At 50.1% G+C, this 16,426-nt stretch overlaps 1 long non-coding RNA gene across 2 annotated transcripts in view; it reads left to right on the forward strand.

Annotated features, from left to right (window-relative positions):
- The first annotated feature begins 241 nt into the window (after window positions 1–241).
- The window catches only part of LOC147362659 (uncharacterized), an 83,080-nt gene continuing 66,895 nt past the window's right edge, over window positions 242–16,426 (forward strand). The window contains exon 1 of one of the 2 annotated variants that reach the window (XR_015135743.1): window positions 242–740. This is a non-coding gene — a long non-coding RNA (uncharacterized LOC147362659). The remainder of the gene's footprint in view (window positions 741–16,426) is intronic. The other variant, XR_015135744.1, reaches the window with a different exon arrangement.

Here is a 16,426-nt window from a genome sequence, read left to right on the forward strand (position 1 = left end):
GTGGTTTCACTTTAAAAAATACCATGTCTCCCCAGTCAACCATATCCTCTCCATATGGAGTTTAAACTCATATAAATCAAATGAGAACATGACATGCAGGAACGAAGGAATGACTGCTGGATTTTTTTTTTTTAAGATTAAAATGACTTCGATGAATAGGTATTTATGGGAAAACACTAGAATCTTGACACATACCTTAATGCTGAAAACATATTTTATTGGCTTCATAAATAAAGGGGAGGAACTTTAACAGAAGCCTTGGAATTAATCGTGGCTGAACACGATGATTTCTTGGCTGGCATCTTTTGCAGGGGATGGGTTGTGAACCCCTGCATGGCTGGAGCCCTGGCAGAGAGCAGACCGGGCGTCAGAGCAGTGGCATCACAGAAGCCTGCATCTTGGAGACACGTGAGGGCTCAGAGCTTGGGGACGAGACAGTTAATGCCTCCCCGTGCGAGCGAGTTATATCACACAGCGCCAGTGCGAGGTCAGCGGTCTGGCTGGAGCCCGGATGGGGCTGAGTGTGCCAAGCGATGCCAGGCACCCAGGCAGCCCTGGAGAGGGTTTCCACATCTAGGTTTTGTTCTGCAGCTTGGAAGAGGCTTTGACGATCGCTTGGAGAAGGGAAATGTGAAGCTGCATCTGTGATTCCCAGACCAGCCACTTTGGAGCACGGACCTCTCCCAGCTGGAGCCCACTGCTGCTGGGACAAAGGGAGCCTGGGCTGAGACCCAGCTCAGGTGAGACCGGCCGCGGGCTTTGAGGTCCTGTCTCTGCCGTGTTAGGAGAGCGGAAGTCAGTCTGCTGGGACTGGATGCTGCCATCAGGCAGATTGATGGCTGAATGCTGTTGCCTTTTCTCTAATTCCTTTTTAAGAAGCGTGAGCTAGTTCGACGATGCATTTTGGTCAGAAAGCCACCTCTAAGATTGGGGAGCTGGTTTCCTAGAGAATCCAGCAGCTGGGGGATTCTGGCTCAGGCTCTCAGAGGTGTCAGCAGCAGACCAGAGTCGGATTAGCTCGTCCCCAGAGGCGATTTCTCCATGGTGCCCCCAGATTAATACTGGGATGGTGGCGACACAATATGCCAGGGGACCTGGGGTGCTGACTTCTAACTCAGAACCCGCCCTGGGGTTACCAGGGAACTACGTGGTCTCGGGAAAGATCACGTAACCACTTGGCATTTCAGTTCTTTACTGAAAAACGTGATTAAATATTTGCTGCAACAGGTTTGCGCTCCTTGGGGTCAGAATTGTGTCCTGTTTACTTTTGTGTCCTGAGTCCTTGGCACAGGATCTGATGAGCAGAGTGCCTAAAAATTATGCACTGGCTATCACAGTGGTTTAAAACAGAAAACAGCAACAAAATATGGGTGTGAACCTGTAAAGGCCATGGAGCCTAGGTTATCATCGCAGGGAATCCAGTTAGCCATTCAGATCCTTTGCAGAACGAAGGAACAGAGCAAAATCATGTGTGGTGATGTTGCCATGAATTGAGATCTGATCAGCCATGAGGCTAGTGTGGGCACCCGGTTGGTTCCCCGGCCCAGGTGGCCTGTGCTTTGGGTGAAGTGAGATCCCGGTGACAGATCTCAGAGACAGAAAGATGTAAGAATGAGCCTGGGACTTTGGGGGCCAGTCTGCATGAAGCCTAGCTACAAATGCCCAAAAAGTCCAATGACCTTGAGCCATACTCACTTTGGTGTCAGTCTCCAAGATGTCTGACCCACTGGGTGGGGCTTGTCATTGGGAAGCCCAGTGGCAAACAGGGTTCATAATTGGACAGATACCTGCTTTCGATCGCCAGAAAAGCCCTCCAAATGGCACCTCTAGCTGAACTCTTGAAAAGGCAGGTATCACTGTTCCTTTCTTGGTTGACACTGTCAAGCCTCCTCTCTGCCTTTAGGGCTGTGTTCAGTCTTCCTCTTGTGACCACCAGGCTGATTCCAGCCTCCGAGACCTGTCTCCTGTTCCCCTGTGCCCTCTGGTCTCGTTTCCGGACCCTCTGCTCCACGCGGAGCCTGCTGTGTGCTCATGTTTTCCTGCTGGCTCTCTGGTGCTCCTGTCATCACATCTGTTTCTGCGGGACCCTCTGTCTGTAGCTGGCAGCCTGTACCACTTGTATTCTTTGCTTAAGACCAAGCTTAGCTGCGGCTTCCTCCAACAAGCTCTGGGGCTCGTTCAGGATCTTCTCTTCCTGCCCAGAAAGCATCCTGTGTTGTTTCTATTCCATTGCATTGCAATCACCCTGCTGGGGGACGGGGGACGTGACTTGGGCATCCTGGTGCACTCAGAGCCCGACCTGCAGTAGAGACAGCCCTGTCTGACCACATGTAGAAAGAAAGGCTGTCCACTTCTGGGAAAGGCTTCAGAGGCTTCCAAGATTTCTGTGGTTCTCCCCAGAATGGGAACCCAACAACAAGATCAGGGAACCAAAACAGGAATGCAGAGTCCAGACACCAGGACTGAGGGCATCAGAGGGGCCCTGGCTCAGAAAGCTGAGCAGGAGGGTTCACCGGGACCAGGGCACCAAGACCCTCCCACGGGGCTCCATGACTGCCAGCCTGGGTCCACCCGGATGGGGACACTGAGGCACTGAGCTAAAGACCAAAGCTAGGTTGGAATGCTGGGGCGGGCAGTAATGGTCAAGCTGCATTGTCCCAAGTGTTCATACTTGCATCACTTGGCTCTCACAGGACCGTGCATTGCAGCGTGATGTGGGGGCATTTGCACAGAGAGACCTGTGAGACTCTGAATTTGTCCCCAAATCAAAATCCATGGCCCCCTGGTGTGGAAGGAAATGGGGCCACTCCTGCCCTGGGAATCTGGGTGCACAGGCAGACCCCTGGGCCCAGGAGCCAGGCACATTGAGAAAAAGCCCCTGAGTACCACTTTGCACAGAACTCACTAGGGGCAGGTTAAATAAAAACACACAGGTCACAAGCGGTGTCTGTGAGTCAGAAACTGCCTTGTGGCAAATATGTCTCAGACTGGTTTAGACGTGAAGGGACATTTTGGGGGTCAGGTAACCACGGGGATCAAAACACGATTTTGCTTCTGTTCCCAGCTGAATCTAGGGGTTCGATGAAGTCAACAGAAATCCACGGGTGTTTGTGTTTGTTTCGTTGTTTCCGCCCCCTCTCTCTCAGGTCTGCTTTTTTAATGAGATGGTTTCATTCACAAGCAAACAATGCCCAGAGGGCAAGGCAGAGGCTACCTCTGATAGTTCTAATTAGTAAGCTCCAAGACAGAAGACCTCTTTCCCCCAGAGTTCCAGAGAAATCCCAGTGTCCTTTGTGTGGCCTCATTTGGCTCCCAATTCCATTCTCCATTCATGGCTCAGACAGTAAGGAATCTGCTCTAGGGCAGGAGATCTGGATTCAGTCCCTGGGTGGGGAAGATCCCTTGGCGAAGGAAATGGCTACCCACTCCAGTATTCTTGCCTGGAGAACTCCATGGACAGAGGAGAGAGCTAAGGGTTTTTGTTTTTGTTTTTGTTTTAATTGGAATATAGTTGCTTTACCGTGTTGTGTTGGTTTCTGCTGCATAACAAAATGAGTCAGCTGTAAGTCTATTTACCCCCTCTCTCTTGGACATTCCTCCAACGCCCCGAATCCTGATCATCTTTTTTGCATGGCTAAGAAAACCAAAAATGAGATGAAAAGACAGCTCTCAGAATGGGAGATAATATTTGCAAACAAAGCAACTGACAAGGGATTAATCTCCAAAATATACAAATAGCCCATGCAGCTCAATATCAGAAAAACAACCCAATCAAAAATTGAGTGAAAGACTTCAACAGACATTTCTCCAAAGAAGACATACAGATGGCTAACACACACATGAAAAGATGCTCAACATCGCCCATTATTAGAGAAATGCAAATCAAAACGACTGGGAGGTATCATCTCACACCACTCAGAATGGTCATTAGGAAAAAATCTAGAAGCAAGAAACGCTGCAGAGGGTGTGGAGAAAAGGGAGCCCTCTTTCATTGTTGGTGGGAACGTGAATTGGTGCAGCCACGATGGAGAATAATACAGAGATTCCTTTAAAAAAAAAACGCAATAAAACTACAATGCTGCTGCTGCTGCTGCTAAGTCACTTCAGTCGTGTCCGACTCTGTGTGACCCCACAGACGGCAGCCCACCAGGCTCCTCTGTCCCTGGGATTCTCCAGGCAAGAACACTGGAGTGGGTTGCCATTTCCTTCTCCAATGCATGAAAGTGAAAAGTGAAAGTGAAGTCACTCAGTCGTTTCCGACTCTTCGCGGCAGCCTACTAGGCTCCTCTGCCCATGGGATTTTCCAGGCAAGTGTACTAGAGTGGGGGTGCCATTGCCTTCTCCAAAAACTACAATATGATCCAGCAGTCCCACTACTGGGCATACACCTCAGAAAACCTTAATTCAAAAAGACATATGCACCCCAATGCTCACTGCAGCACTACTTACAATAGTCAGGACAGGACATTTACAACAAGGCCTTGAGATTCTGAGTAAATCAGTGCAAGAGGTTATTTTCTGTTTCTTTTGTGGACATTGGCCATTTTACTAATCGGTGAGATTGCTCAGAGGCTTCCCTGGTAGCTCAGCTGGTAAAGAATCTGCCTGTAACTCGGGAGGCCTGGGTTTGATCCCTGGGTTGGAAGATTGATTCCTGGATTGGGAAGATCCACTGGAAATGGGATAGGCTACCCATTCCAGTATTCTTGGGCTTCCCTGGTGGTTCAGCTGGTAGAGAATCCGCTTGCAATGTGGGATACCTGGGTTCCATCCCTGGGTTAGGAAGATCCCCTGGAGAAGGGAAAGGCTACCCATTCCAGTACTCTGGCCTGGAGAATTCCATGGGCTGAGATTGCTCAGAGTCTAACTTCCATCTCCTATAAGTGCTTCAGTTGTGACATGAATTTTCCACTCTGTAAAATGGTGTGGACTGTCCAAATTCAATTTAATTGTTATCGATTAATCCCGATTGATCTACTAACAGGCATTAAACCCCTCGATGGGTCACTGAAGGGCCTCTGGGAAGGGCAGGTGTTCACAGCCCCCATCCTAGAAAAAGCCTTGATTCCCTTGGCAGAGAGACAATCCAGGTCTTTTGATGGCAGTTTTCTGGATAGTTTAAGGTGAAAACCAGAATACTTACTCTTCATCTAAGTTCAGTTTAAATATGCAACATAAGGGACTCTCTAAAGAGGACCCTCAGTTACCAACCTATTTGCATGACATGTGTGTGTGGCTCAGTCATGTCTGGCTCTTTGTAACCCCATGGACTGTAGCCCGACAGGCTCCTCCATCCATGGGATTTTCCCAGGCAAGAACACTGGGGAGGGCTGCCATTCCCTTCTCCAGGGGATCTTCCCAACCCAGGGGTCGAACCTCATCTCCTGCATTGGCAGGCAGATTCTTTACCACTGAGTCACCAGAGAAGCCCAATTTTCAAGATATTTTCAGTATAAAATGTGCACATTCATCCACATAAACACAGGACATGAGCGGGATCTTCTTGAACACCCTGTAGCTGGATATCATTTTTTTTGTTGTTATCTTTGGCTTAGCATTTATGAGATGTGTGCTTGGATGCTCTTGAGCCTCTCAACACCTTCCTTACTGAGTTCAAGATTCTGTGGCCCTTGGTTTGTGAATTAGGTGTGCGGACTATTCCTGTGACAGGAGGTGAAATTGAAGGCTCTTTTGCCCTGGGCCTGACATAGAAAAGTTGTCCCGGGGAAGGTTGGTCCCTTCAGCTCAGAGGTGACAAACTCAAGTGGCCACACAGGTGAGGCTGACAGCAAGAAGGGGTGATGCCGGCCAGGTACAGGGGAGCAGGGGTTGCCTGTCCTGCCTGGGGGCTGACTTGCTGAAGACCCTGGTCCAGCATCGCAGGGAAGTCAGAATCTGAACTTGGAGTCTCCTGGCCGTGAGAGCCCTGGTGCACCCAAACACCTTGGTGGGAGGGAGGGGTCTGAGGGCCCCAACTTTGTTACATCTGCTTGGTGCCCTCAACAGAACAGAGGCGTCTCCTGCTGGGAGGCCCAGTCCCCAAACCCAGACCTAGAATGGCTTAGAAGTGGTTAGTGGTTAGAAGATACATAAACAGAATCAATTTGAATGAAAGCATCTTTAAAAGAAGTTTCAGCTCTGGTTTGCCTCAGGCCTCACCACTCCCTGCTGTCTTACCCCAGCTCCCAGGCCTGCATCTGTGCTTCCCCTCTTTTCCCTATAGGCGTCTGCACAGTGAGCTGTGTGTACAAACAGAGGGCTCCCGGGTGGCAATAGTGGTAAAGAATCTGCCTGCCAAGGCAGGAGATGCAAGAGACACAGGTTTGATCCCTGGATCAGAAGATCCCCTGGAGGAGGGAATAGCAACCCACTCCAGTATTCTTGCCTGAAAAGTTGCATGGACCAGAGCCCAGCGGGTACAGTCCACAGGTCGCAGGGTTGCAAAGAGTCAGATACAATTGAGTACGCACGCATAAACAGATGGGTGTTTTAGTTTCTTGTCTATTCGGGTGTGACTCACTGGAGATCTAGGGTTGAACCAAAAAATACAGGACCAAAAATTGTTATAAATGACATCCTGTGGCCCACAGAGTGGGCCTTGGCCTTGGGAAGGGGGAGGGAATTTCCTTCCACCCGAACTTTCCCCTTCTGGTCTGTAATGTGCTAATTGTGATGTTGGAAACAAAATGCCTGAAGCGTGGATCACAGCACTCAATCCATAACAGGAACTCAGTGTATGAAACCTAATTATTGCTGCCATGAGCATTTTATGAGGAATATTTTTATTAGAATAACCTACCTCACTGGACCCAAATACACAAATAGCCTTGGAGTCACTGCAGAAAGGCTTGTGTTCACAAGCTTACAGGGCTCCTCTGCCAGGGGTTTCTTAGGACAAACACAATAGAGGCAAAATTCTAAAGCCCCAATTAAGTGGAAAAGGTCGCTTTTACGGTAACAATAGGGCAGAGCTAAGCAACAACAAAAAAAAAGCTACTTAGTTTGGCAACCTTTGTTCCAAAGAATCTTCTGAAGAAGCCCCCCTGGAACCTTCTGAATGGGGCCTGAGCCAGGCTTCTTAATCCCCTGCCCGTCTCACATAGGGTTAATTGAAAGCTGGGGAGGAGGGGGCGTCCCCTTTTGTGGCAGACGCTGGTCACAGAACAAAAACCAATCTCCAGGTTCCAAAGGGCTGCTTCCTCCGTCTCTGCGCTAAAACCACCCGGTGACCCCTTTTCCTTCTCGGCCCGGAGGGGTGGAGAGAAAGGTCAATCTTGCCAACACACCAAATTTACTGGAAAAGGTGGGAAGCTCCACCTCAAGCTCCAAATTTGAACGCAGACCCCCCCACCACCGGTCAGACACTGTGGCCCTTCTTCGTCTGAGGGAGCCACAGACGTCCCTCTAGCTTGGGCCGCAGCTTGGCCTGGAGGCCTCCACTCCGCACCACCCCCAGCCCCACCCCCAAACAGCAGGTTGCACCCGGTAATTAAACCTCTGGGGCCCAGAGATTTTGGACTCCCGGTTTGGAGAAACATGACAGAAAACCCGCCCCCAGCTCCTCCTGCTAGCCTGTGGGAATTTTCTTTAGTTACACATGGCTTCCCAGGTAAACAAGCTTGGAAGAAAAAAAAAGTCACTGGCGGGAATTAAATTAGCACCTTAGCGTTGCTTGTAATGAAGCAGTCTGCTTAATGAGATGAGCATGAACTGATAAGGTTGAAAAACAGCAGAGTGTAGCCAAAAGCGGAGGCTTTGCTCTCGCTTTCATAGGTCCTTTGCGGAACATCCTTATTAAATACGATAACTTCTTAAATACGAAGGTGCTTTGTTTACAGTCAACAGGTTGGAGTCATACAGATCCGGCCCTTGTTACCGAAGGACCATGCTACAGGGGTGCACGCGTCCTCATTCTCTGGGCTCCCTTTCTGGAAACGCTCATGGTTCCACCGTCTGTCTGGGAGTCCGGTCTGAGGGTGAAGGAAGGCTCTGTAAGGCCACGCCCTGAACATTTAGGATGCGGGCAGTGCTGCTGAGGTCCACTCATCTGGGACTCCAACACGGCCTTTGGCACACACAGGCCAAGAGCTGTCGGGCATGTGGGGGGTGCAGTAACTCACCCGCGACCACAGACGGCACGTGACGGCGTCCAAGCTCAAGGGGAGCTCTGCTGATCAGAGCCGTGCTTCCAGCACAGACCAAGGCCCCCAGACTCCGTGCCCACATGGCACAGGAGTGTCCATGCTGTCGCCGGCATCTGTGTCCAAGGAAAGAGACCGTCTTGCCTGACCTGGGGTTTGAGGTCCACCTGTGAACGTGGAGTCTGCCCAGGCGTCCCTGAGGCTACAGTTTACAGACGGGGACTTTACCTCAGGAATAATCACGGGGCAAGTCTGCTGGTTGGGCTTCCCTGATAGCTCAGCTGGCAAAGAATCTGCCTGCAATGTAGGAGACCCCAGAGACCCCGGTTTGATTCCTGGGTCAGAAGATACGCTGGAGAAGGGATTGGCTACCCACTCCAAAATTCTTGGGCTTCCCTGGTGGCTCAGCTGGTAAAGAATCCGCCTGCAATGCCGGAGACCTAGGTTCAATCCCTGGGTTGGGAAGATACCCTGGAGAAGGGAAAGGCGGCCCACTTCAGTATTCTGGCCTGGAGAATTCCATGGACTGTATAGTCCATGGGGTCGCAAAGAGTTGGACACGACGGAGCAACATTCACTTAATGTCTACTGGTCAGGGGAAGAAGGAAGGACACCTTCAAACATGTGCCGGGGATGGACGTGCAGGCTGCTCTCGCGAGACGTGTGTGTGTCCAGGGTCACCCTGTGGTCTTTCATGGGGGAGGCTGGGTCCCCTGGTATTCTTTCAAGGGTGGACGTGGGCAGCCCCCAGCCTGAAATCTGTCCTTCTAGGGACACAGAGGGAAGAAGGTGGGTGTCTCCAGCACCCTCCAGCACGTTCTGTAGAGACTTCCACATCAGCGTCAGCAGACAAAGCTAGTTGTTCAGACAGAGATGGTGATGGGAGAGGGGCTGTTTAGATGCCAGGTTCTTGGCGTTCGGAACCAGCGGTCACTACAGTGGCTGTGGTCGTAGAGGTTATGATAGCAGGAATAGAAGTAGGAGCTGATGGTCAGTGACTATTTACTCTATGTCCCAGAGTAAATGCTGGGATGCTCTTTATTTACCTGGATTTTCTATTTCTTACAAAAACCATAGAGGTAGTAGGGGTTTCATTTTCCCTGTGAACAGATGAGGGGTCTGTCAGTTAGAGAAATGAAACTCTTGGCCCAGGCACCACCCAGCCAGTAGCCAGGGCAGCTCTGGAGGATCCGTGTGTCCATGGCTCCCCATCTACCTTATCACAACACATCCTATTTTCTTGGGAGCAGAGGTCTTGGGGGAGAAAACACTGGGTGCGTGTGTGTGAGGCCGAGAGCACGGTGGATTCTAATGAGCGCCTCATGAGTGATGGTTTCCCCAGCCTCCTTCGTCCCAGGCACAATTCAAACCCCTGGTCCCGCCAAGGGATCCTTGGTTCCATCTGAAACGAGCTGTGGGCAGGGACCTTGACTGGCGCTCCCCCTAGTGGCAGTCAGCAGAACTGCCCTGTTCCCTCTGGGCAAGCCCCTCCTTGACTTCATCTCTCAATAGACTGAAAGCTTCTTGAAGGCAAGGCCTCTCCAGCAGTTTACTGTCCACCGATGTCTTCTGAAAGCTGGGGGCACAGGGCATCGAACAAGGCACGGTGACTTTCTGTGAGCAGCTGACGTCAAGGAGACAGAGGATAGGAACCCAGGCAGGACAAACACACAGACATCCGAGGACGGTTTTAGGAGCAGAGAAAGGAATGCCTGGCTCTGCCCAGAAGTGATCTGAAAAGGCGATGAGGTGGGGAGCAGCATTGGGTCTCCACCTAATAAAGTCACATGCTTCAACAGGTGGGTTCCTGGGCAGCGGGGCAGGCCAGGGGGTGAAGCTATCAGAGCTAAAAAAAACCCCAGGGACGATGGAGTTGGTCTCAAGCACTGGGGTAGAGAGTGTGAGGAGACAGCAGGTGATTTTCCTGGCTGATGGATGCTCTTTATCATCTCCATTTAAAAAATTTTAGTCTTGGCTGTTCTGGGTCTTCGTTGCTATGCTTTTCTCTAGCTGCAACAAGCAGGTGAAGTAAAAGTTGCTTCAGATCAGATCAGATCAGTCGCTCAATCGTGTCTGACTCTTTGCGACCCCATGAATCGCAGCACGCCAGGCCTCCCTGTCTATCACCAACTCCCGGAGTTCACTCAGACTCACGTCCATTGAGTCAGTGATGCCATCCAGCCATCTCATCCTCTGTCGTCCCCTTCTCCTCCTGCCCCCAACCCCTCCCAGCATCAGAGTCTTTTCCAGTGAGTCAACCCTTCACATGAGGTAGCCAAAGTACTGGAGTTTCAGCTTTAGCATCATTCCTTCCAAAGAAATCCCAGGGCTGATCTCCTTCAGAATAGACTGGTTGGATCTCCTTGCAGTCCAAGGGACTCTCAAGAGTCTTCTCCAACACCACAGTTCAAAAGCATCAATTCTTCGGTACTCAGCCTTCTTCACAGTCCAACTCTCACATCCATACATGACCACAGGAAAAACCATAGCCTTGACTAGACAAACCTTTGTTGGCAAAGTACTGTCTCTGCTTTTGAATATGCTATCTAGGTTGGTCATAACTCTCCTTCCAAGGAGTGTCTTTTAATTTCATGGCTGCGGTCACCATCTGCAGTGATTTTGGAGCCCAGAAAAATAAAGTCTGACACTGTTTCCACTGTTTCCCCATCTATTTCCCATGAAGTGGTGGGACCGGATGCCATGATCTTCGTTTTCTGAATGTTGAACTTTAAGCCAACTTTTTCACTCTCCACTTTCACTTTCATCAAGAGGCTTTTTAGTTCCTCTTCACTTTCTGCCATAAGGGTGGTGTCATCTGCATATCTGAGGTTATTGATATTTCTCCCAGCAATCTTGATTCCAGCTTGTGTTTCTTCCAGTCCAGTGTTTCTCATGATGTACTCTGCATATAAGTTAAATAAACAGGGTGACAATATACAGCCTTGACAAACTCCTTTTCCTATTTGGAACCAGTCTGTTGTTCCATGTCCAGTTCCAACTGTTGCTTCCTGACCTGCATAGAAATTTCTCAAGAGGCAGATCAGGTGGTCTGGTATTCCCATCTCTTGAAGAATTTTCCACAGTTGATTGTGATCCACACAGTCAAAGGCTTTGGCATAGTTAATAAAGCAGAAATAGATGTTTTTCTGGAACTCTCTTGCTTTTTCTATGATCCAGCGGATGTTGGCAACTTGATCTCTGGTTCCTCTGCCTTTTCTAAAACCAGCTTGAACATCAGGAAGTTCACGGTTCACATACTGCTGAAGCCTGGCTTGGAGAATTTTGAGCATTACTTTACTAGCGTGTGAGATGAGTGCAATTGTGTGGTAGTTTGAGCATTCTTTGGCATTGCCTTTCTTTGGGATTGGAATGAAAACTGACCTTTTCATTCCAAGGTTTGCCATTTCCTTCTCCAGCACTGTGGCCACTGCTGAGTTTTCCAAATTTGCTGGCATATTGAGTGCAGCACTTTCACAGCATCATCTTTCAGGATTTGGAATAGCTCAACTGGAATTCTATCACCTCCACTAGCTTTGTTCATAGTGATGCTTTCTAAGGCCCACTTGACCTCACATTCCAGGATGTCTGGCTCTAGATCAGTGATCACACCATCGTGATTATCTGGGTCGTGAAGATCTTTTTTGTACAGTTCTTCTGTGTATTCTTGCCATCTCTTCTTAATATCTTCTGCTTCTGTTAGGTCCATACCATTTCTGTCCTTTATCGAGCTCATCTTTGCATGAAATGTTCCTTTGGTATCTCTGATTTTCTTGAAGAGATCCCTAGTCTTTCCCATTCTGTTGTTTTCCTCTATTTCTTTGCATTGATCGCTGAGGAAGGCTTTCTTATCTCTTCTTGCTATTCTTTGGAACTCTGCATTCAGATGTTTATATCTTTCCTTTTCTCCTTTGCTTTTTGCTTCTCTTCTTTTCACAGCTATTTGTAAGGCCTCCCAAGACAGCCATTTTGCTTTTTTGCATTTCTTTTCCATGGGGATGATCTTGATCCCTGTCTCCTGTACAATGTCACAAACCTCATTCCATAGTTCATCAGGCACTCTATCTATCAGATCTAGGCCCTTAAATCTATTTCTCACTTCCACTGTATAATCATAAGGGATTTGATTTAGGTCATATCTGAATGGTCTAGTGGTTTCCCCTATTTTCTTCAATTTCAGTCTGAATTTGGCAATAAGGAGTTCATGGTCTGAGCCACAGTCAGCTCCTGGTCTTGTTTTTGCTGACTGTATAGAGCTTCTCCATCTTTGGCTGCAAAGAATATAATCAGTCTAATTTTGGTGTTGACCATCTGGTGATGTCCATGTATAGAGTCTTCTCTTGTGTTGTTGGAAGAGGGTGTTTGTTATGACCAGTGCATTTTCTTGGCAAAACTCTATTAGTCTTTGCCCTGCTTCATTCTGTATTCCAAGGCCAAATTTGCCTGTTACTCCAGGTGTTTCTTGACTTCCTACTTTTGCATTCCAGTCCCCCTATAATGAAAAGGACATCTTTTTTGGGTGTTAGTTCTAAAAGGTCTTGTAGGTCTTCATAGAACCATTCAACTTCAGCTTCTTCAGCGTTACTGGTTGGGGCATAGACTTGGATTACTGTGATATTGAATGGTTTGCCTTGGAAACGAACAGAGATCATTCTGTTGTTTTTGAGATTACATCCAAGTACTGCATTTTGGACTCTTTTGTTGTCCATGATGGCCACTCCATTTCTTCTGAGGGATTCCTGCCCGCAGTAGTAGATATAATGGTCGTCTGAGTTAAATTCACTCATTCCAGTCCATTTTAGTTCACTGATTCCTAGAATGTGGACATTCACTCTTGCCATCTCTTGTTTGACCACTTCCAATTTGCCTTGGTTCATGGACCTGACATTCCAGGTTTCTATGCAATATTGCTCTTTACAGCATCGGACCTTGCTTCTATCACCAGTCACATCCACAACTGGGTATTGTTTTTGCTTTGGCTCCATCCCTTCATTCTTTCTGGAGTTATTTCTCCACTGATCTCCAGTAGCATATTGGGCACCTACTGACCTGGGGAGTTTCTCTTTCAGTATCCTATCATTTTGCCTTTTCATACTGTTCATGGGGTTCTCAAGGCAAGAATCCTGAAGTGGTTTGCCATTCCCTTCTCCAGTGGACCACATTCTGTCAAATCTCTCCACCATGACCTGCCCGTCTTGGGTTGCCCCACGGGCATGGCTTAGTTTCACTGAGTTTGACAAGGCTGTGGTCCTAGTGTGATTAGATTGACTAGTTTTCTGTGAGTATGGTTTCAGTGTGTTTGCCCTCTGATGCACTCTTGCAACACCTACTGTCTTATTTGGGTTTCTCTTACCTTGGGCGTGGGGTATCTCTTCAAGGCTGCTCCAGCAAAGCGCTTTATTGCTCCTTACCTTGGACGAGGGGTACCTCCTCACTGCCGCCCTTCCTGACCTTCAATGTGGGGTAGCTCCTCCCGGCCGCCGCCCCTGACCTCGGACGCGGGGTAATTCCTCTCGTCGCCTACCCTGGCCTCGGGCGTGGGTTGCTCCTCCAGGCCGCCGCCCCTGACCTCGGACGTGGAGGCGTGGGGTAGCTCCTCCCGGCCGCCGCCCCTGACCTCGGACGCATGGTAACTCCTCTCGTCGCCGCCCCTGGCCTCAGCGTGGGTTGCTCCTTCCGGCGGCCGCCCCTGGCCTCGGACGCTGGGTATCTTTTCTCAGCCGCCCCCCTTAACCTCGGACGCGGGGTAGCTCCTCTCAGCCGTTCCTGCACTGCAGCAGTCTGGTACTCTTGGCCGCTGCCCCTGACCTCGGACGTGGGGTAACTCCTCTTGGCCGCCGCCCTTCGGGCATGGGGTCCTCCCGGCTTCTGCACCTGACCTCGGACGTGGGGTGGCTCCTCTCGGCCTCATGGCGCGCCCGTCGCAGCCGGCGGTGTGAAAGTTGCTTAGTTGTGTCTAACTCGTTCATGGGATTCTTCAGGCCAGAATACTGGAGTGGGTAGACTATCCCTTCTCCAGGGGATCTTCTCAACCCAGGGATCGAACCCATGTCTCCGGCATTGCAGGCGGATTCTTTACCAGCTGGGCCACCAGGGAAACCCAAGAATTCTGGAGTGGGTAGCCTATCCCTTCTCCAGTGGATCTTCCTAACCTAGGAATTGAACTGGGGTCTCCTGCATTGCAGGCAGATTCTTTATCAACTGAGTTCTCAGGGAAGACTGTGGCAAGCAGGCATTACTCTCTAATTGTGGTCATGGGCTTCTCATTGCAGTGGCTTCTCTTGTTGCTGAGCACAGGCTGTAGGGCACTCGGGCAAATGGTCTCAGTAGTTGCAACTCCTGGGCTCTAGAGCTCAGGCTTAGTTGCTCTGCGGCATGTGAGATCTTCCTGTATCAGGGATCGAACCCATGTCTCCTGCATTGGCAGGCAGATTCTTTACCACTGAGCCACAAGGGAAGTCCCAGCATCTCTATCTTTGAAAAATCATCTCTAAGATGCTGAGCAACACCTGGATGGATACTTAACAGAAGCCAAGAATTTTAAAATATTAAAAAAAATTAGAAAACTCAAACGGAGAATGAAATAGGAATAAGACCCTCAGAGACTAACATTTATCCTCCGAAAGTTTTAGCTTATCATTTACCTCATTAGTTATCCCTCATGAGGACAGTGGCCAATAGTGGAATACATAAGTTGTAAAATTCAAAGCCAAAGAGCAACACAGGCTTAGTCTACTGTGTAAGTGATCCATGCCTAGTACGTGCTCATCGGCATGCACTTGGTAAGCATTTTTGGTCCAGACCGTGTGTACAGGGTCCCCACAGGGTTGGAGCACAGAGTCACAGGGTCCCCACAGGGTTGGAGCACAGAGTCAGCGGGGTTGTGAGAGGCTGAGCTCACAACACAGAACAGAAGAGATTCCCGTCCATGCTCAGGCATCTGAATACCCCTTTAGCATTTGCTGTGTGGCTCTCTGTGTGAGCTCCTGCACCCCTTTGCCTGGACGCCTCCTGGAAGGAAGATGTGCACTTCAGTCAGGGTGGGCCTCACCCCAAAGCAAGAGCTGAGGACCGCTGTCTCCCTGGATGGCTTCTCAGCGGGTGGGCAGGTGAGACCCTGCCCAGAGATGTCACAAGGCGGGCTGGCAGGGGCCTGGCTGACCTGGAACTGTAGAGAGCTCCTGGGCCCTGCACTCATGAAACCTCAGCTTAGAGTCAGGGGTGAAGCTCCATGGGGTTTTGCCCCGCGTGCCCGAGGCGGGGTCCCCCTGTGATGAGCCCCCAGGCTCCCCTGACCCTCAGTCCCCTCCCTGCGTACTTCTCGCCTTCTCAGTGGACTTGCTTTAAAGCTGTTGGAGCCCACACTTGTGTTTCGCTTCTGCTCTCAGAGACCCAAGGCAGCACCAGGTCCCCTGCCCTCAGAGCTCCTGTTCAGGGACCACAGACCAGGCAAGGAAGGACCACCGCCCCGTGGCTGAGGAAGTCCCCGTAGGCGTGAAGGAAGTACTCAGTTGCCTAAGGCACAAGCATCAACTTAACTACATCTCATCTCTCCAAGCTACTGTATTTTTTTTTTTTTTTTAAAGAAGGAGAAAGTACTGCTTTGATCTTAAACGAGACAAATGTTCTTCGGATGGGCCCACTGCGGGGCATCAGGAGCAGGACTTGGCAGGGCTCTGGAGCCAGCAGGCACCAGGCCAGGTGGTGATTTCTTCTGGGGCATTTCCCCTGGTGGCTGGGGGTGGGAAGGGGTGGTGTGAACAGACCGGGCTGCAGGCTGCTGTCACTGGGTGGGGGGCGGGTTTCACTCTGATTTTTTCGCAGGTGGCTTCCCGGGGAGGAGCTGTGTTTCAGCAGAGCCCCCGTCCTGCCTCCCCTCCCCCACCCCTAAGGGCACAAGTGTACAGTTAGGAGAACACAGCGGGTCTGGACCCTTTCCACCATACACCCCGCCCTGCGGGGTCTGCCGAGCCCCTTCTCAAATGTCCGGACTCCCTCCGCCGGGTTCCCCAGAACAGATGTCAGCCTGGCTCCTATGACATTCACTCATGAACTTCACATATGCCGAGTGACGGACCCCTGGCTGTTGTATGTACTTCACTGCACGTTCCGAACGCACGCTGGTGTGGTTTTGTAGAGACTCTGCTCCCGGTGAAATTCTGATTTCTGTTCTCATCAGCCTTGCCCTAGAACTTTGCCAGGGAAGAGGAACCCTAGCAGCCCCTAGCCTTCCTGCTGGAGGGAATGGCAGACTTAGGAAAAGGAGGTGTTCATCCAGCTTTGCCAAG

The sequence above is a fragment of the Bos grunniens genome, chromosome 11 (genome assembly GCF_055505025.1).
Source record: "Bos grunniens cultivar Pamir isolate PY7600 chromosome 11, Bosgru_T2T1.0, whole genome shotgun sequence".
NCBI lineage: Eukaryota > Metazoa > Chordata > Mammalia > Artiodactyla > Bovidae > Bos > Bos grunniens.